Raw genomic sequence first — 22327 nt, 5'->3', positions numbered from 1 at the left:
CTTTGGAAGTGGATTTTCACTTTGCAAGGGCATTTTCCCCAGAGCTAAGTGAATGTGCAAAAAATATCTACGGTAATCACGCAAGAAAAGAAAATGCTTGACCATAACTGGTTGATGGAAGTCATCAGCGCTTCAACTAAGCTAAGCGAAAATCCCCTTGCACAAGTGAACAGCCTATTTACCCTTAGTAAGCCCACCTTATTTAGTGTACAGAATCTGAAAGGCAAGAAAACTGCATTGCATAATAACCAGTCATAAATGTGATTTTTATTTATTTTATTTTACCATGTATTCGAAAAATACCCATTAATCTGTTAATAGGTGTATCATCCATGACATTTACGATTCCTACAATTTTTAAGTCTGTGTTCACAAACTTTCAAGGAAACACGTTGATTGTTGAGGAATCTTCTCTTTAAATCATGTGACTTTGGTGACGTTAGCTAATCTCACCACAATATTTCTTAGAGCCTGTGCGTTTACATCATAACATTTATACTGTGCCAAAAAATGTGTGTGAGCCAGTGGATCCAGTCTTACTAGTGCATTGAAGAAATGCCTTTTCTTAGTGGAAATTTCCCATCAGTTGCTGAGTTACCTTTACAGTACACACTTCTATCCTTGTTACTTTCCTTTCCCTTTTACTCAGCTAAATGGAATTACAATGGCTCGCTAAATGCAAACCTCGAGTCACACAAATGACATTTACAGGCACAAACTAATTAATCTTTGCTGTCAGCATCGCCTTTTCCTTTTACAGTCTCTGCGATCTTATCTTTGCTTGTGTCACCTGCCTTTATAGTAAGACAACAAAAAACTTTCCATTCCTCCGTCAAGGCAGTCAATTTTACATGCAAATACCATGTAATTCAGTAGTGCTTTTTTTTTTTTATAATTGAAAGGAGTTTTGTAGTCACAGCGTACACTTTAATTTTATGATATCAACATTGTAATTTTATTGCAAACATAGTTATTATTGACAATCCAATTTACGAATGCTTGAGAAATGTGCTTTTATTTCGTGAGTTCTGTCTGTCTGCTCTTTCCACAAATTGCTGGTTTCCCTGCATGCCTTGCAGTTTCTCCTTTGCTGTTTACATTCAACTTCTAAAACTACATAGCCCATGGTACCTTGCTACCTGATTCCTGTACTGGCTCCAACTCCTGAAACTCCTCCCCTCAGCACCTCTGTCATTTCTTGCGACCCTAACAAGCCAGGAAAGTATAAATACCCCCCAAATGACCCCTTTTTGAAAGTAGACATTCAAAGGTATTCAGTAAGAGGCATGGTGAGGTTTTTGGTGTTGTCATTTTTTCCCACAATTCTTTGCAAAATTAAGTTTTTTGTTTTTCTCTCACAAAATTGTCATTGTAATAGGTTATTTCTCTCACTTGGCATGTGTATACCACAGATGACATCCCAAATTAAATTCTGCTACTCCTCCTGATTATTACGACACCACATGTATGGGACTTTTCCACAGCCTAGCCACTCAGAGGCCCAACATGCAGGGAGCGCCATCAAGTGTTCTAGGAGCATAAATTACACATCTAACTTGTTGACTAACTATTACACTTTTGAAGGCCCTTGAGCACCAGGACAATGACACTGACGTGGCACTGATGACAGATGGCACTGATACGTGGCACTGATGGCAGGTGACACTGATGACAGATGGCAATAATATGTGGCACTGATAACAGATGGCACTTATAAGTGGCACTGATGACACGTGCACTAATACGTGGCACTGATGACAGATGGCACTAATACGTGGCACTGATGACAGATGACACTAATACGTGGCACTGACACGGGACACTGATGACAGATGGCACTGATACGTGGCATTGATGACACATGCCACTGATAACAGATGGCACATGACACTGACAGGTGGCACTGATGACAGATGGCACTTATACGTGGCACTGATGACAGATGGCACTATTATGTGGCACTGATGACACATGACACTGATATGGCACTGATGACATGTGGCACTGATGACAGATGGCACTTATACGTGGCACTGATGACAGATGGCACTTATACGTGGCACTGGGGACAGATGGCACTGACAGGTGGCACTGGGGCAAATGGCACTGGGGACAGGTGGCACTGACAGGCGGCACTGGGGACAGATGGCACTGACAGCTGGCACTGGGGACAGATGGCACTGACAGGTGGCACACTGGGGACAGATGGCACTGACAGGTGGCACATTGGGGACAGATGGCACACTGGGGACAGATTGCAGTGACATTGTGGGATCTTTTATTTTTTTATTTTTTTAACTACTTACAGCCACTGCAGCCGTTAATCTCTTCCTCCTCACACACTGTCTGTGTGAGGAGGGAGAGCGGCACTGAGAGATGATCTCATATGTTTACATATGAGATTATCTCTCATTGGGCACGCCGATCGCACTTTAAACGGCCGCTGCGATTGGCTGTTTACAGCGATCTGTGACTGGCTGTGTCCAGGGGACACGGCCAGCACAGAACTTGCCGTTGCGCGCTCGTGGGAGCGCGCAACACTGAAGTAAACAGGAGGACGTCCAGGGACGGCCTCCCGGCAATTGGCGTCCGCGCTGCAACCGTCTTTCGGCTATAGCGCGGACGCCTAGTGGTTAAATCTTTCTGACGGAATCAATTCCTATCGGCAAAATCGTTCATCTGTATGCTATTCCGACAGACCAAATACGACGCATGGGCAGCTATTGGCTACTGGCTATTAAACTTCATTTTCTAGTCTCGTTGTACGTCATCGCGTTCTAAACTAACTGACTTTGGCGTGATCATGTGTAGGCAAGTCCGTTTCAGCAGAACTCAATTGGAATTCCATCTGAGTTTATTCTGATGGAAAGTCCGGTCATGTGTACGTGGCATTAGGCTACTGTTTTCATACTGGGGCATGGGGGGTGTTAGCGGTAATTTTAACAGTGATTTACCGCTGTTATAGCGGCGCTTTTCAGCCGCTAGCAGGGAGCTTTTAACTCCCGCTAGGGGCTGAAAAAAGGGTTAAAAGTGCTTGCAAAGCGCCGCTGCTGACAGTTCGGCAGCGGTGCACATTGATTTCAATGGCAAGGAGCGGTGGAGAAGCGGTGTATACATCGCTCCTGCACCACCCGAAAGATGCAGCTTGCAGGACTTTTTTTTCCTGTCCTGCAAGCGCACCACCCCAGTGTGAAAGCACTCGGGCTCTCACACTGGGGCTGCAGGAGAGACGTTTTTCAGGCGCTTTACAGGTGCAAAAGCGCCTGAAAAACGCCCCAGTGTGAAAGGGGTCTAATAACTGTTCTCCAGGGCTGTCATTAGGTTTATATATAAGGGGCTCGGGGTGTGGTGACATCACTGGCCATTATGGACATGGCCATATTTGATTAAAGTGATAATAATCGCTAAACCAAACATTTTATATATTGCAGCTCATCAAACCTTAGATGCAATGGCTGCATTCGTTTTCATTCACCTGGTGATCTGGCCAGTAACAAACCTCCTACATTAGAATGCCCCCATTTTGGGTGAAGGAGCACAGAGGGCACCACTGGACAGCAAGCATTGTCATTCCTGGGGGGGGCTAGTGTTAGATTTACCAACAGAAATGAAGCCAACTCCAGCTCACACTGCAGTTAGAAAAGCAGTTACAGCAACTGTTTGTTTCCTTTGGGATTAAGGTTTTACATTAATAAATAAAAGCTGATAAATGTAAGCACCCCTGTTACTTGTCACTCTAAACTGATACATGGTACGGAATTCAGGACTTTGTATAATTTATTCATATTTAACCACTTAAGCCCTGGACCATTTTGCTGGCCAAAGACCAGAGCACATTTTGCGATTCGGCACTGCGCCGCTTTAACTGACAATTGCGCGGTCGTGCAACATGGGTATTTAATCACCCCTGCGATTTAAATTTTTTGCGCTATAAACAAAAAAAGAGCGTCAATTTTGAAAAAAAACGCATTATTTTTTCCATTTTGCTATAATAAATATCCCCCACAAATGTATAAAAAAAAACTTTTTTTGCCTCAGTTTGGGCTGATATGTATTCTTCTACATATTTTTGGTAAAAAAAATTGCAATAAACGTTTATTGTTTGGTCTGGGCAAAAGTTAGAGCATTTACAAAATAGGGGATAGTTTTATTGGCATTTTTATTAATAATTTTTTTTTTTACTAGTAATGGCGGCGATCATTGATTTTTATCGTGACTGCAACATTATGGCAGACACATCGGACATTTTTGACACATTTTTGGGAACATCAGTGCTATACAAATGCACTGATTCCTGTGTAAATGACACTGGCAGTGAAGGGGTTAACCACTAGGGGGCAGTGTAAGTGTTAAGTGTGCCCTGGGGAGTGTTTCTAACTGTGGGGGGCGCGGCTACATGTGGCACGTCACTGATCTCTGCTCCCGATGGGAGCAGAGATCAGTGACACTTTCACTAGGCAGAACGGGGAAATGCTTGTTTATATTAGCATCTCCCCGTACTTCCTCCCCGTGAGACGATCACGGGTATCCCCATGGCGATCGGGTCCGAGTCACGGAGGTCTCAGCTGACACGCGCGCGCGCCGATGGCACGGTGGCAAGTTTAATGTGACGTACCTGCATGCTAAATTGCCTGTCCGTGCCATTCTGCCGATGTACATCAGCGTGCGCCGGTTGGGAAGTGGTTAAATCACTAGTAATAACAGACTTGGATCAAAAAGGCTGCAGTTCTTTATTATAGGCGTATTAATAATAACTTTAAAATTATATTTCATATATAACAATATCACTTTAACATTTGATTATTTAACTTTACATATCAATAACTAATAAAGTATTAATAATAATAACCCAGCTATCAGCTGAGTACCATTAACCACTTTCAGACCGGACCATTTTGCTGGTAAATGACCAGAGGTCTTTTTACACTTTGGCACTGCGCTGCTTTAACTGGTAATTGCGCGGTCATGCAATGTTGTACCCAAACAAAATTTGCGTCCTTTTCTTCCCACAAATAGAGCTTTCTTTTGATGGTATTTGATTGCCTCTGCGATTTTTATTTTTTGCGATATAAACGTAAAAAGACCGCAAATTTTGAAAAAAAATGATATTTTCTACTTTTTGTTATTAGAAAAATCCAATAAACTCAATTTTAGTCATACATTTAGGCCAAAATGTATTCAGCCACATGTCTTTGGTAAAAAAAAAAGTCAATAATTGTATATTTATTGGTTTGCGCAAAAGTTGTCACATCTACAAACTAAGGTACGTTTTCTGGAATTTACGCAGCTTTTAGTTTACGACTGCCTATCTCATTTCTTGAGGTGCTAAAATGGCAGGGCAGTACAAAACCCCCCAAATGACCCCATTTTGGAAAGTAGACCCCCTAAGGAAATTGATAAGAGGCATGTTGAGCCCATTGAATATTTTATTTTTTTGCCTCAAGCGATTGAATAATGACAAAAAAAATTTTTTTCTTTTTTTTTACACAAAGTTGTCACTAAATGATATATTGCTCACACATGCTATGGGCATATGTGAAATGACACCCCAAAATAAATTCTGCTGCTTCTCCTGAGTACGGGGATACCACATATGTGGGACTTTTTGGGAGCCTAGCCGCGTACGGGGCCCCGAAAACCAAGCACCGCCTTCAGGCTTTCTAAGGGCGTAAATTTTTGAGTTCACTTCTCACTACCTATTACAGTTTTGAAGGCCATAAAATGCCAAGATGGCACAAAACCCCCACAAATGACCCCATTTTAGAAAGTAGACACCCCAAGCTATTTGCTGAGAGGCATGTTGAGTTCATGGAATATTTTATATTTTGCCACAAGTTGCGGGAAAATTACAAACTTTTTTTTTTTTTTTTTTTTTCACAAAGTTGTCACTAAATGATATATTGCTCATGCATGCCATGGGCATATGTGAAATGACACCCCAAAATAAATTCTGCTGCTTCTCCTGAGTACGGGGATACCACATATGTGGGACTTTTTGGGAGCCTAGCCGCGTACGGGGCCCCGAAAACCAAGCACCGCCTTCAGGCTTTCTAAGGGCGTAAATTTTTGAGTTCACTTCTCACTACCTATTACAGTTTTGAAGGCCATAAAATGCCAAGATGGCACAAAACCCCCACAAATGACCCCATTTTAGAAAGTAGACACCCCAAGCTATTTGCTGAGAGGCATGTTGAGTTCATGGAATATTTTATATTTTGCCACAAGTTGCGGGAAAATTACAAACTTTTTTTTTTTTTTTTTTTTTCACAAAGTTGTCACTAAATGATATATTGCTCATGCATGCCATGGGCATATGTGAAATGACACCCCAAAATAAATTCTGCTGCTTCTCCTGAGTACGGGGATACCACATATGTGGGACTTTTTGGGAGCCTAGCCGCGTACGGGGCCCCGAAAACCAAGCACCGCCTTCAGGCTTTCTAAGGGCGTAAATTTTTGAGTTCACTTCTCACTACCTATTACAGTTTTGAAGGCCATAAAATGCCAAGATGGCACAAAACCCCCACAAATGACCCCATTTTAGAAAGTAGACACCCCAAGCTATTTGCTGAGAGGCATGTTGAGTCCATGGAATATTTTATATTTTGCCACAAGTTGCGGGAAAATTACAAACTTTTTTTTTTTTTTTTTCACAAAGTTGTCACTAAATGATATATTGCTCACGCATGCCATGGGCATATGTGAAATGACACCCCAAAATAAATTCTGCTGCTTCTCCTGAGTACGGGGATACCACATATGTGGGACTTTTTGGGAGCCTAGCCGCGTACGGGGCCCCGAAAACCAAGCACCGCCTTCAGGCTTTCTAAGGGCGTTACAGTTTTGAAGGCCATAAAATGCCAAGATGGCACAAACCCCCCCCAAATGACCCCATTTTGGAAAGTAGACACCCCTAAATTTAGGGGTACACTAGTGAGACTAGGTAATAAATGGCGGGTGCCCTGAAACTATAAAAAAATAACTAACCAACCAGCGTCACCTGTAACAGTTATATGGTGATCACTGGTGAAAGGGTTAACTAGGGGGCAATCAGGGGGCTTTATGCGGTAGTATATGGGGGTCCCTGGCGCTATAAAAAGCTGCGGCGAACCTAAATACCTACCTGCCTAACTAGCGTCACCTGTGACACTAATACGGCGATCAGAAAAATGATCGCTTATTAGGCTGGGTTCACACTGGAGCGATGCGGAAACGCCGCGAATCCGCGGCGGGTTCCCGCATCGCATGCCTCCCGGCGGCAGTTCACACTGCCCTATGCGGACTGCTGGGAGTGTCAGTGAAATGTTACTGACACCCCCAGATCAGTTCGCATATCGCAGTGCGATCTGCAAACTCGGATCGCATGGTGTGAACACCCATGCGATCCGATTCTGCTGCGGGCCAAAAAAAGGGTCCCGTGCGAATTTGCGGCGGGTGCGGCGGGTGTGGCGGGTGCGGCGAATGGCTGAACTCGAATCGCACAGAGATCGGATGTGATTTGCACTGCAGTGCGGTGCGAATCACATTCGTTCTCATAAACCGCTGCAATGTGAACCCAGCCTTAGTGACACTGGCGACGGGGGGTGATCACGGGGTTAAACCTTTATTGGGGGGGTTAGGGGGGTACATTAGAACTAAAGGGGGCTAACCCTAACTGCCCTAACAGTTATTACAGTCACAAATGACACCAATGCAAAAAAAATAAAAAATAAAATAAAATGACATTGGTGTCACTGTGACTGGGGGGCAGGCGTAATTGGGGGGGTGATCGGGGGGGTGTGAGTGTGCCTGGCATGTTCTACTGTGTGTGTAGAGTGTTGGTGCAACTCACCGATCCGCTCTCCTCCGTGTCGGAACGAAAAATACCGACACGGAGGAGAGAATACATCACTTCCTCTCCTGTGTTTACATTACAGGAGAGGAAGTGATGTCACGGGGATTCCTATTCGTCGGGAGCGATCGCGAGGGGGTGGCCATGAATGAATGGCCGCCCCCTCATCCCGGATCGCTCCCGGACGAAAACCGACCGTCGCAGGCACCGGGCGGGGGCCCGATTGGGCCCCCGACCCGCGGGAGGCAAGGGACGTACATGTACGCCCATATGCCTGCCCGTGCCATGCTGTCGACGTACATCGTCGCGCGGCGGTCGGCAACTGGTTAATATTTCAATTATAACTTTAAATTTGACCAATAAAAAGGTACTTTATTTTAACCTAATAAAATCTATATTTTTTTGCCTGCCACGGTCCCATAGGTGGTCGGGGGGATGCCCCACCAGATGAAAATAAAGAAAGTTAGAAAAAGAAAACAAATGCAGCCATCACATCTAAGAACTAATAAGCTACAATATAATACATATTTGCTTTTGGGTTAAATAACACTTTAATGGCAATGAACATGTTTGGTCAGTGATGTCACCACCACCGACCCCTTTGCTTACATGGCTTACATGGGCAGATGAAGTCTTTGGTTGTTAAAGGATGAGTTCACCTTTGTTCAAGTTTTTAAATTCCAGCTCCCCACGTACCAATATAGCATTCATGTACTTATTTTGCAAAAATATCAAAGCTTTCCATTAATTCTAAGGACACTTACTTCATTTGTCCTTATCCATGTTTCCAAATGTATCCATTAGTAATGTCTTACTTGCTGAACAGACTAGAGGTCATGACACAGGAAGAAGTTGACCAGCTGATCTCATTAGCACACACCCTGCATCATTCACCCTCCCATTCCCAGCTGCACATTTTTTTTAATGAAATGCAATCAATCAGTGATCACCCTTCTCACTAAATACACAATATACAATCAGATTGGGGCTTGACAGCTGAGTGTTTCTGTCCACTCCCTCCTATGTGTGAATGTGAGTTCCTGCTATGCAGAGATGTGAACGGGGGCTTGACAGCTGAGTTTTTCTGTCCACTCCCTCCTATGTACTTGCATAAAGATGGCCATACACTATGCAATCACTGATTGATTGCATTTCATTAAAAAAACATGCAGTGGGTGGATGGATGATGCAGGGTATATGCTAATGAGGTCATCTGGTCAACTCCTTCCTGTGTCATGACCTCTAGTCTGTCCAGGAAGTAAGGCATTACTAATGGATACATTTGAAAACATGGATGAGGTGAAGTGAAGTAAGTATCTGTAGATTTAATGGTAAGCTTTGAGATTGTTTCAAAATAAGTACATTAAAGCAATATTGGTACATAGGAGAGCTTGAATTTAGAAAAAAAAAAACTGAACAAAAGGTGAACATACCCTTTAAGAAGTCTGCCTGTCCCTAACAACCATTGACAGGGGGATGCTACCAAGTACAATAGCCTATTTGCCCATTTGGATAAACACCTGAATAGTCATGGTTTGTCAAAGTACACAAGACACAGGACAGCTCTGAATTGCTGACATGACCAGTGGGTTTTTTTTTTTTGCACTTCTGAAATGGATCTACCAAAACACTTTTTTTTAGTATATTTAAAGTGGTTTTAAACCCTCTCATATACCCAGTGACGTGAATGGCCTCAGGTGATAAACAGAGAGGAAACAAATCCTCTTACATAAGTTTTACATGTATATCTGCAGTCTTTTCTTGCCTGCAACCCTTCAAAAGAGCAAAATTGTGATAAACTCCTTCTGCATCTGTCAGGAGCAAAGAGGAGGGGGCAGAGAGCTGCAGTTAGAGCTCTTATACACTGTGTGAGAGCTGACTGGAGGAAAAGGGCACCCCCCCCCCCCTCCATATAGGCAGAGGAATGAAGAAACATGTAGAGCTGTATTCTAATTAGACAAGCTCCGTGCTTATCTCCTTCCCCATCACATTTTTTTTTATGTGTCGGGAAAACTTTTGAGAAATGACTGATGAGCTTTGGAGAGAGACAAGTAAACACTACAGATATATTTGCTTTGTTTAGATTCAATGACTGTGATTTACAACCACTTTAAGGTCCCTTTCATAAAGGGCAGATCTCAATATCAATAGAGAATCTGTATGGGCAGCCAGGAGTAAATGAACGCCGCTGCCTGGCTACCTCCAGTCTTCTCTTTTTTTTTAACTGGCCTGATCAGACCCAGAGGTAGACAGCTGTGAATGGGCTTGTTTCTTCCCCTCATGGACTAATGGGACGGCATTGACACTGTGGCACTGTCAAGTGCCCCAGTCCCTGCTGCAGAGAAACATCCCCATAACAGAATATTATCCCCTCCATGCTTTACTGTAGGAATGGTTTTATTTGGATGGTGAGCAGTATTGGATTTCCACCAGAAATATAATTTGATGTTGAGGCCAAATAATTCAATTTTAGTCTCATCTGACTATAACACATTTTTCCATGTGGCCTCAGAATTCTCAAGGTGTATCTAAGGTGGTCAGATGAGACTAAATTTAATTATTGGCCTCAACACCATGTCTGGTGGAAATCCAATACAGCACACCGTCCAAGTAACACCATACAGTAAAGCATGGAGGTGGTAATACCCTGTTATGGGGGTGTTTCTCTGCAGCAGAGACTGGAGCACTTGTCAGGATAGAAGAAAATGGATGGGGCAAAATACCTTCAAATTCTTGAGGAAAATCTGCTGCCCTCTGCCAGAAAGTTGTCAATGGGAAGAACATTTGCCTTCCAACATGAAAATTACCCAAAGCAAACAGCAAAAATGTGGTCGAAGGAGAAAAAAATGAATGTCCTTGCATTGCTTACTCACAGCCCAGACTTAAAGCCCCATTGAAAATCTGTGGGATGACTTGAAGACTGCAGCCCACAAACAGTCACCAACAAATTTAGCTGAACTTGAGCAGTTCTGCAAAGAAGAGGGGGCAAATATTGCAAAGTCTAGATGTGCAAAGTTAGTGCAGACATATCCCAACAGACTAAAGGCTGTAATTAAAGCAAAATGTGGCCAAACAAAATACTGACATAAGGGGGTGATCCCTTTTTCCAACTCAGTGATTCTGTTTTTTATTTATTTTTTATTATTTCTTCATGGTGGTATTATATCTTTCACTTGGATGTTATAAGATGTCGTAAATACAGCTGTATAAAGTACAAACTGTAATTATTTAAAAGGGGGTGAGTCTTTTCTATATACAGTGTATAGTCTTTGTGTCTATTTGTAGCCTATAATAGTCCCGTTCTGGTAGAGGATATTCTTTTCTTACTGGGCTTGACTGGGACAAAAATTTGGCCCTGGACTTCATCCAGACCAGCCCACTTTAATTTTGCAAACAAGCACAAAAACAGTATATAAAACTATACGCAATTGTGCAAAAAAAAAACATAAGTAGCATAACATAAGGAGTCCTCACTAACCTCTTTTATTATTTCACTAATTCTCCTCTGTATTTTTCTCATCTTTCTCACATCACTGCGTGAAGTTGAGGGCAAGCCGTGCAGCCATTACTTTGTCACTGAAACTGGCCCACTGAGCCATCGGCCCACCGGGAAACTCCCTGTAGTCCCAATGGCCAGTACATGCCTGTTTTCTTCATAATTTGAGGATTTTCTAAACCCAAGAACAGAAAATATACATATATAATAATAATAATAATATATAATATAATAATATATTGCTGCTTATCAGTCCTTAGGGTCCAATGCTGCTTGTGCAATGTGAGTCGGCATGGCCACTTATAATCTTCATTGGGAGAACATGTGACAATACAGGAGCACATATGGCAGACAGAACACCATCACCCTATAACAGGAAGAGCTTGAATCTTCATGGTAAAATCGCCAGGTTATATTTCAAAATAAGCTGCAGATAAAAATATTGAGTGGAATTGCGTTGAAATGTAGTGACAGCAAATCAGACAACATTTACTGAAAAATACTAGAAAAATACTAAAAGCTGATCACAACATTATACAGGCAGTTTCACAAAGAGATTTATTATAAATAAATGTTGATATGATCACACAATGAAAGCAAGAAACTCCAGTACATCACATGACCGTGTTTAATGATATATTCTGTTTATAGCTGTGGCTATATAAATCTTTTAATCAACTCCATCCAAGCACCTGGTTCAAGTATGACTTGTAAATTTTTAATTATTGTTCTTTCCATATTATTGTTTCCTAAACATGATCATGAAGATAAATGCCAACATTTCACATGACCCTATGTCCTAGAATATTTAATAGCAGTCCCCAAGACTGAAAATCCACAAAACCAATTTCATATAATAATGTTGGGCCCTAAAAAACGCTCTTCTGTTCCTATTATCACAATATTACTGCAACTCATACATATACAGTTACAACTGTCCCTGATTTCGAGGGACTGTCCCTGATTTGGAGCAATGTCCCTCTGTCCCTCTTCCCCCCTCCCTCATTTGTCCCTCATTTTGGTCTGGTCCATATAGTTGTATACAAAATGCACTTTTTATATTTCAAAAAGTGTTTCCCAGTGCTAAACCTTTCATCCAAATTCTAAATTGCTGCATTTGTACATTTTAAAAGCCAATATAAAGGAATAGTAGTGGCTAAAAATAAGTTCTTGTGGATTTAAGTAACCGTTTTTTTGGTTAATTCTTCTTTAAGGGGGTGTGGGAGGGGGCGTGTCCTATGCCTACATACGTTTGTTAGTAGGTGTCCCTCATTCCCATCTCAAAATGTTGGGAGGTTTGCAGTTATACAGTTTTTGACATTGGCCCTACTGACTGCCTCCCTAACCCTACATCTCTTTTTCCCCTCTTTAAATCTTATTTAACCCTCTTTTAGGCTCGGTTCACACAGGGGCGGCACGACTTGCAGCGCGACTCACAGACGCGACCTGCAAACAACTTCAGCGGCGACTTGCAAAACGACTTCTGTATAGAAGTCAATGCAAGTCGCCTGAAGTCGCCCCAAAAGTAGTACAGGAACCTTTTTTCTAAGTCGGAGCGACTTGAGTCGCTCCTATTAGAACGGTTCCATAGTACAGAACGGAGCGCGACTTGTCAGGCGGCTAAGTCGCCTGGACAAGTCGCCCCTGTGTGAACGGAGCCTTATTCTTAGTTTTTACTTGATTGTTTCCTAATTCAATACAACATCATAAATGTATGGATTTTTGTGTAGAAAGTATAAACATCAGCTATAAGGTAAAACACAACAAAATAACTGAGCAATGCAAAGAGGAAATTAGTAAGGCTCCATTCAAACCTGAGCTTAGCACAGTGTTTTTTTTAGCTTTTTTTTTTGAGGAGTGTTTTTGAGTGACATTATTCATTTGAATGGGCCTCCCTCCACTCCAAAAATGCTCCAAAGAAGCTCCTGTGCTAAATCTACACAGAGAACCAGGGGCGTTTGGGGTTACAATTTTTCCACGATTGTAGCATCACTCAACGATCGTGGCAAAATCGCACAGTGTTTGGGGTGCCATTAAGAAATAATGGCATCGCAAACACGTTCCGTTGGGATTCTGGAATTGCAGGCAGAATCGCAAAGATTCTACCCATGATCCAAATCGCTGAGGTGTGAATGGAGCCTAAGAGAAAATAAAAGTAATTACAATGTATACAGTGAAAAAATGCCACACATATGGACCCTAAGGATATAAGGTCATCAAGGAACTAGATCATAACAAAGGATAAAGCACCATAAGAGCATTAATGTATCTTTGGAGTATTAAGGCCTATCAATCCACAAAGTCCAAAGCGTCCATAGCCTTTCGAAGGTAGGTAGTTGTCATGACTCATAGCTAATAGCTTTTCATACATAAAATGGGTTTTACCAACTCCAATAGGTTTGGCCCTAAATTCAAGCTTTATATGTAACTCCCTTTTCTCTTTGAATTATAAACATTTGTGCCTTACCTTTGTCTTTGAGGTCAGAAAAACACTGTGTTGAAGCTGCTCAAAGTTACTGTAGACGAGGAAATAAAATTCTTTAGGACCCTGCCATTGTGCCATTGGTTTCCTCTAGTATGGTAAAAAGAACTGTCCACTGGACCTGTGACTGTGTCTTTTTCTAAATTCTTTTTATTCTTTATCAAAAGATTAAGGTTTAACAAAACAGACCCTCAGGGCATTCCCCGGCTCGAACATAACATCGAGCACATATCTTAGCATAAAGTAAGAGAAAATACAAAAACAAAGTCTTATCACTCGGTTCCACTAAAAGACAGGAGTAGAGGGGGTTGTCATAGGATGTAAGCACTCTCACTTAACCACCTTTCTATTAAATAAAAGTATTATCGGGTTATAACCCTAATACAACCTCTGACTCAGTAAAAGTATAAAAACGAGGGTACCTTTAAAGAGAACTTGGGGCTTAAAGAGGAAGTAAACCCTGATGGGTTTTCTTCCTCTTTGTCTCCCTGCAAAGGTAAAGCATAATGGGCAACTATGCATTGCATAGTAGCCCATTATGTGTCACTTACCTGACACAGAAGCCAGCAATGTCACCGTTGTCCCCTGTAGTACGGAGCATCCATCTTCTTCTGGGTATCACTGCTCCAGTCACTCCCGCGAATGCACACGGGAGCCACCACTAACGACATATCGCCGTTAGCAGCGGCATGCCCAGTGCACCTGTGCGCCGCTATCTACGGCACATGCGCCGTAGACAACGGTGCCTGTCTTTTTGTAAATATCTCCTAAACCATGTAGGTTTAGGAGATATTTCTTGGACCTACAGGTAAGCCTTAATCTAGGCTTACCTGTAGGTCAAAGTGGTTTGTAAGGGTTTACAACCACTTTAAGATTATGCAAGTATGGGGTGCTACTTGTTAAGAACACCTCCTGGGTTTCATTAGTAGAAAGGGATTCTGTCCAGAAGTTCCACACTTTACCGAACTTGGCTGGGCAGCCTTGTGAGGAGTAGGTGGTTTTATGATTCTGTCTTTAAAGTGGAATTCCTGACTAAAGCTGGCCATAGATGGAGCGATTTTCTTTCCTGCAACCACAGGTGGAGGGGGGGGGGCGAGCCGTCCCCACCGGGAGAACACGGTAATTAATGCTATCGGCTATAAAAGCTGCTAGCGATAATTGCATGTAAAATCTGACAGGTTGATTTTACCCAAGTTGATCAATTGGTACATTCAGCCTGGGCATACATGGTTTGAATCTCGGCCGATCCCTGCTGAACCAGCTGAGATTCGAACCATTTATGGCCAGCTTAACACTACTATGTTTAAAAATGCCCCCCCCCCCCACCCCCACTAACACTAATGCTACCTGAGAAGTGCAAAAAAATAAAAAAAATTACATATCTATTTTCAGCTTACTCTAGTCCGGCCAAGTGATCTCCCCCATGTCAGTGAGCCACAGCTGCAGGGGAGAGGAGGGGGTGTTCATCGATGACTTGGAATTCCGGGATCCGTGACATCACCCATAAGCTCCCATGTCCCAGCCATTAAATTGCCTGGGGCATGCTTACTCTCCTATTTTACCTTTTACCAAATATATACTTGTACAGAATGTCCCGACGCATACTGTACATACTTCTAGACAATCTGTGTTTATGTCTGCAAGTTATGTTTGTACTGATAAGAATCACAAAGTCAAAATGAATAGACCTGATTCACTTCAGCTCATGTGAGGAATCTGTGGGATACACCACCACACACAGATACAAGGTACCTGACCTACCAAACCTGTCACCTTCAGGCTAATGGTAGCTCGCCGAGGGCTAAAAAATGGTCCTGGGTCTAGTGGGCCATTTGGACTAGTGGACCCGAAGCAGCTGTCTGTGTTGTTTGTATGTATCATTTTCTGGAGGGACTGCCTTTCTCTTCAAATCAAATCCCTCTGTCCCTATTTCCTTCTTAGCTGTCCCTTTTTTTTAGGACTGATATGTAGGGGCATACCTAGAGCATTTGGCACCCAGGGCAGATCCTATATTTGGCACCTTCACCCTCCACCCCGCCCCGCAGACTGCAGACATGATACAAGAGGTAGTCAGAGACTGCAGATATACTACAGGAGATGGTCAGAGACTGAGCACATAATACAAAAGATTTAATTAAAGCTACTATATGATAAAAAAACATTAAAGTACCATTGTCCTATAAATTTGAAGAAAGCAATTGGCAGAACATCTGAGGCAACTGAGGACTTTCATGGTACGATAAGAACTTACATAAACTTTTGTATAAAAAGTATACATTTATTTAGAAAAATTCACAAACAAGGTTTTTTGAAAAATCCTCTAGAGAAAATATACACAATACATATAAATATATCTCTATACAGAAATTGAACAGTTTCTGTATAGAGATATATTTATATGTACTGTGTATATTTTCTCTTGAGGATTTATAAAATAATGTTATAAAAACATCAGTAGCTTTGCAGTGAGCTTAGAGTTTTAGCGGGTTTTCTTTGGGAAGAAAAAACTATATATATATATATATATATATATATATATATATATATATATATATATATTTATTTTTTTTTTACAGCTGAAAATCATCTCTCAGAACCCACTAGTTTTGGGGTTTTTTTACTGCTCAAAAACGCCACTGCTGATAACAGATGGGGCTCAGGCAAGTAATTAGAGGGATGATAATGCGGTAGGGCTGCTACACACAAGTTTTTTTTTATCTTAATGCATATAATGCATTAAGATTAAAAAAAAAAAACCTTTGCCTTTACAACCCCTTTCAGTAAATGCAGAGGAAAACATTTTTTAAAAGTTTGAGCAAATGGAAAATGACACTACTGAGGGTGATTGGATCTGTCCCCCTCTGCAATCTGACATTACAAGCCTCTTTGGTCAGTTCCTAACTTCCCAGCTGTGGTTAAAATCAGGGATCTCATGTATAAATTAAGTTGCAGATCTATACATTTTTTTTAGCAATGTCCAGCAAATGTGATAATGCACTGCTAGACTCATCCACCTTAAAGAGGAAGTAAACCCTGATGAGTTTACTTCCTCTTTGATTCCCTGCAAAGGTAACGCATAATGGACTACTATGCATCGCATAGTAGTCCATTATGTGTTACTTACCTGACACAGGAGCCAGCAAAGAGTCACTTACCTGACACAGGAGCCAGCAAAGTGTCACTTACCTGACACAGGAGCCAGCAAAGTCAACGCTGTCCCCTGTAGCATCCATCTTCTTGGTGGGTCTCGCTGCTCCGCATTCGACGAAGCCGTGATGATGTCACTCCCGCGCATGCGCACGGGAGCCGCCACTCGCGGCATATCGCCGTTAACAGCGGTGCGCTCAGTGCGCCTGCGCACCTCTGTCTATGGTGCATGCACCGTAGACAGTGGTGCCTGTGTTTTGGCAAATATCTCCTAAACTGTGTAGGTTTAGGAGATATTTCTTGGACCTACAGGTAAGCCTTAATCTAGGCTTACCTGTAGGTCAAAGTGGTTTGTAAGGGTTTACAACCACTTTAACCAACAGCTCTCTGTCTGCCACCCCATCCGTCAATCCCTCCACTGGCTTTCAGTTGCCCAGTGGATTCAATTCAAAATACTAACAACAACATACAAAGTCATCCATGACTAGTGTAGTCTGAATGTTCCCCTTATACTATTCCTTACCTATTAGAAACGAGACCACACCATAGGTTGGAGTAAACTGGCCACAACAGCCTTTATTAAACATAACTCAAAATTCACTCCAATAACTTGTAAATATGAAAATATATAAATATATATAAATATATAAATATAAATAACTTTATTAACATTAAACCACATTAAATAACATTAACTGCCCATTCTGGTGATCTCTGACGGTGACCCCACTTAAGCCAATACCAAATCACTGCGGTACACCTGACCAACTTCCCAAAGGCCTCCACCTGTGACCGGTCGGAGACAACTTCCGCCAGTGAACATAACCGTATTCCCTCCAACGTTCAGGAATACCCAGAGGGGCCGATCGTTAGATGAGCCCCCCACACCCTCAGATCCCTTCTGAGTACCTGTTTACCGTCAGAAACCACCAGAAAACACACCGCCACAGCCCGAAAGGGTGACCCCCTCAACCTTGAGGGCCACCCCACACCCGAAGAGCTTTCTGTATCCCCTCCTGTAAGCCCAAGGACCAGAGGTCAATCCCCACATCCGACAGGTGAACGCCATCCTGGCGAAGATAAAGCCCCACATTCACCTCCAACTCCCGATGTCGAACCACAATGCCCCCGTTCTGCACCACAAACCGCCCAACCACCTTATTTACCCTTATCCTAGTTTTTCCAATGCTGGCTAAAGACCTAGCCCAACGCCACACCGTCCTGGCCACAATGTCCGACCACACCAAAATGGTGCCCGGGAAAAGGACTCGCAGGCGCAACACATCCGCCTTAATATCCGCCAAAATGTCCTTCACCTTCCGAACGCCCAGGTCATTGCCCCCCGCGTGAACAACCAGCACATCCGGGGGCCTGTCTCTCAAAGCGAAGCGCTCCACCTCCCTCATGACACGCTCCCACCTCATGCCCGGGAACCCCAACCACATCACCCTAGCCACCCGCCTGGGGATACCCAATTGCCTGCCTGCTGGTAGAGAATCACCTCTCCTGGCCCCCCAGCACACGTACGAATGCCCCAGGATCCAAACGAGGCGTGGAGAACCTCCATCTGGAATGAAAACAAGAGAAATAACACAACAACCAACGGAACGTTACAAGTACAGTACTCCCCCCCCAGAAATCCCAACAACAAACCACAACACCCCCAGCCGCAACCATCTTACCCCAAGACCAACTGCGGCCGGACATAGGACCGGAACCTCCGGGACTCCCACCTACCAATCCGGCGAACCACCGCCTCCTCCAGCCCACATCGTGCCGCTTCCGTTGCCGCCCCAATCCGGAAAGAGTGGGACGCGTACTCCCGCTCATCCAAACCCACCGCTCTCAGGCATTGCCGGAAAACCGACACAAACTGAAGCCGGGATAGAAAAGAGCCCTCCGCATGCACCAAAAAGGGGACTGCCCCCGCAGGCCGCACCGCCCGGAAGGCCCGTACTGCCGCCACCGGGCATACTGCCGAGCCCGGAAGGGCGAGCAGCGTAATCGCCACTCCATTGCCCCGCAGATCAGTCTTGGATCTACGCAACCGTATACTCACCCGATCCGCAACCACCTGCACATCCTGATCCAAAAGACCCCCAGCCACCCGTTTCGAGCGACACACCAACTCCCCTATCCTAAACGCCCCATAAAATGCCAACGAAAAAGCTGCCGTAAACAGAACGGTCTCGTAAGCAGACGAGCAAACGTCCACCAGCCGAGAACAAATTGCCACCAAATTGTCAAACGACACCGGTCGGCGCGCATCCCGACCCTTCCGACCTCTCCGGTACCCCTTCAACGTTTGCCGCACCCAAAAATCCTTCGTCCCGTCCGGCTCCCCCCACAGTTTAAACAAAAAGGCCAACCCAGCCAGCTTCCGCTCAATAGACGCAGGCGACAGACCCGTCTCAATATTCCGGGCCACCCAATACAATACCACCCAGCGCCGGTCGGAGCCCCGACCAGCCACGCCAACCTCCCGCAGGAACGCCCACCATTCCGCCCACACCCTAGAATAAGCGGACCATGTAGCCTCACTCAATGACCTTTTCAACCAACCTGCGGCGATTCCAAGGGCAGCTCCCACATCCACCCGGGGTAGGGCGCCCCCGACTCCTCCGCTCCCGGCGCCAGCTGCCGGAACTTGTCCCACTGAAAACGAGAGAGTGAGTCAGCCAAAGAATTCTCCACCCCAGGTATATGCACTGCATAAACGTAAACATTGAGCCACAAACAGCGAAAAACCAGCTGTCGCAGCAGCCGGATGACAGGGGGCGAGGAAGCAGTCATCCGATTGAGGACCTGAACCACCCCCATGTTGTCGCAATTGATGCGCAACTTCAAATTACGAAACTCCTCCCCCCACAGCTCCAACGCCAACACTATCGGGAATAATTCTAGCAAAACCAAATTGCCCAACAACCCCACAACCTCCCAGGAGCGCGGCCAAGGTTCAGCACTCCACCGGCCCCGAAAAAATGCCCCATAACCCGTAGACCCAGCCGCGTCAGTAACCAACTCCACATCGAAGTTGCTCACCGGCCCCGACATCCACATGGCCCGCCCGTTATACGACCCCAAGAATTCATGCCAAGCCCGCAGGTCCTCCCTGTGTTCCTTCCGCAAACGCACAAAATGATTAGGGGCGGTCACCCCGGCGGTGGCCCCCGACAGCCGTCGGCAGAACACACGGCCCATGGGGATGATCCGGCAAGCGAAATTCAGCTTGTCCAACAGGGACTGCAGGGCCCGAAGCTGAACCTTCGGCCGGCCCTGCAGCCCTGCCAACTCTGCCTGCAGATCCCGCAATTCATTCTCTGGCAATCGACACTCCATTGCCAGCGAATCAATCACGATCCCCAAAAAACTCAATTCCGTAACCGGGCCTTCCGTCTTATCCCCCGCCAACGGCACCCCGAACCTGCCCGCAATGTGCTGCAACGTGGACAGAAGAATCGCACACACATTGGAGGCAGGCGGGCCCACGCACAGAAAATCATCCAAATAGTGGATGACCGACTCCAGGCCCGAAACATCTCTCACCACCCATTCCAAAAATGAGCTAAAAGCTTCAAAATAGGCGCATGAAATGGAACAACCCATGGGCAGGCACAAATCTACATAAAACTTGCCCCGCCAATGGCATCCCAACAGCCGGAAGCTGTCTGGGTGGACCGGCAGGAGTCGAAACGCCGATTCCACATCCGCCTTGGCCATGAGAGCCCCACGACCATACCGCCTGACCCACCGTACCGCGGCGTCAAAAGACGTGTAGGAAACCGTACACGCCTCCGGGTCAATGAAATCATTGACCGACCCCCCTTTCGGAAAAGACAGATGATGAATCAAGCGAAACTTCCCCGGCTCCTTCTTAGGAACCACCCCCAACGGGGAAACCACCAGGTCCCCCCACGGCTGCACTTCGAAAGGCCCGCCCATCCGGCCCAGCGCCACCTCCTTACCCAATTTGTCATCCACCACCCCCGGGTGATCTAAAGCCGAGCGCAAATTCCTGGCTAACGGCGGCACCCCTTCCAAAGAACAGGGAATCCTAAAACCATCCCGAAAGCCCGCAATCAACCCCCGCGCCGCCTCACCATCCGGATACCTATTTAGGAAAGGAAGCATCCTTCCCAGGTTCACCGGCGTCATCCCTTTTGTTACCGGCGTCACCGGCGCGCTTACCCTTTTTGAAACAGCGGGACAGGGGGTGGGTGCCGCCGCACCCGGAGCACTCATGCTTGAAACGACACGCGCCCCCGAATTTACAAGCCCCTTCATTAAAGGGCCAGCACACCCCCCACTTCTTACCGGCCGGCAGTCCCGAGGACGACGCACTCCCGCCCCCCCCCTGAAGAAACGGAGTGGGCGTCCGCGGAGCAGACATAAGCCTCATCCAGAGGCTTATGTCCTTGTGATCCCAGCGCAGGTCAGCCCGCACCGCCTTCCGCTGGCGAAACTGCTCATCATAGCGCAGCCACGCCAACCCCCCATACACCCGATGAGCCTCACCAATCGCGTCCAGGTAACAAAACAACGCCGAGCAATGCTCGGGGTTCTTTTCCCCTATCACGCTAGCCAAGATAGCGAACGCCTGAAGCCAATTCGCAAATGTGCGCGGGATCAGCCGATACCTACGCTTCTCCTCGTCGTCCTTCTTGGAACTGTCCGGCTTGACCCTATCCAAGTTAAACTTCTCCAGGGGGAGCAAAGAGAAAATCTCCACATACTCACCCTTTCCGATCTTGTCCCTCACCTCCTGCTTCAAATGCGCCCCCAACGGGCCCTCGAAGCAAACATAGACTTCGCACCGGGCAGCATCCGCGAGCCTAACCAGATCAGACCGCGCCCCCGGATCCGCGGGCACCGGGGGGACCCCCGAGCCCCCAGCTCCCGCATCCACGCTCCCCGCTGCCACCGCAGGCACAGCCTCCCCCCCCCCGCCCCCCCCCAGTACTCAGCCAGGGGGCCACCTGAGGCGACCCAGAGCCCCCAGCAAACTTACCAACAAGGGCCCGCAGCCCCTCCAACAGCTCCTGCAGCGGACCCGAGGGCCCCCCCGGGGCTACTGGCCCCGCCCCCCCCCAATGAACCAGCCGAAACCCCCCATGTCAGCCCGGGACCCCGTGGGCCCCGCACCCCCCCTGTGACACCCCCATCAGACCACGCAAAGCATCCGCCAGCAAAGTAGACTCGTGCAACTTACCCGGCCCCCCCGGGGCCCGGCGACCTGAACTGGTCCGGGCGCAGAAAAGGACACCTCCTCCTCCTGGGACAGCTCGCTCTCGGACCCGACCACACCAGCGCGCACCGGGGACGCCGCCATCCCCCTGTGCTCCGAGCGGTCCTTCCGGTCCATGCGATCCGG

The sequence above is a fragment of the Lithobates pipiens genome, unplaced genomic scaffold (assembly GCF_037356315.1).
Source record: "Lithobates pipiens isolate NorthernLeopardFrog02 unplaced genomic scaffold, aLitPip1_a1.2 Scaffold_3, whole genome shotgun sequence".
NCBI classification, from domain to species: Eukaryota; Metazoa; Chordata; class Amphibia; order Anura; family Ranidae; genus Lithobates; species Lithobates pipiens.
This window is presented reverse-complemented; position numbering follows the sequence as displayed.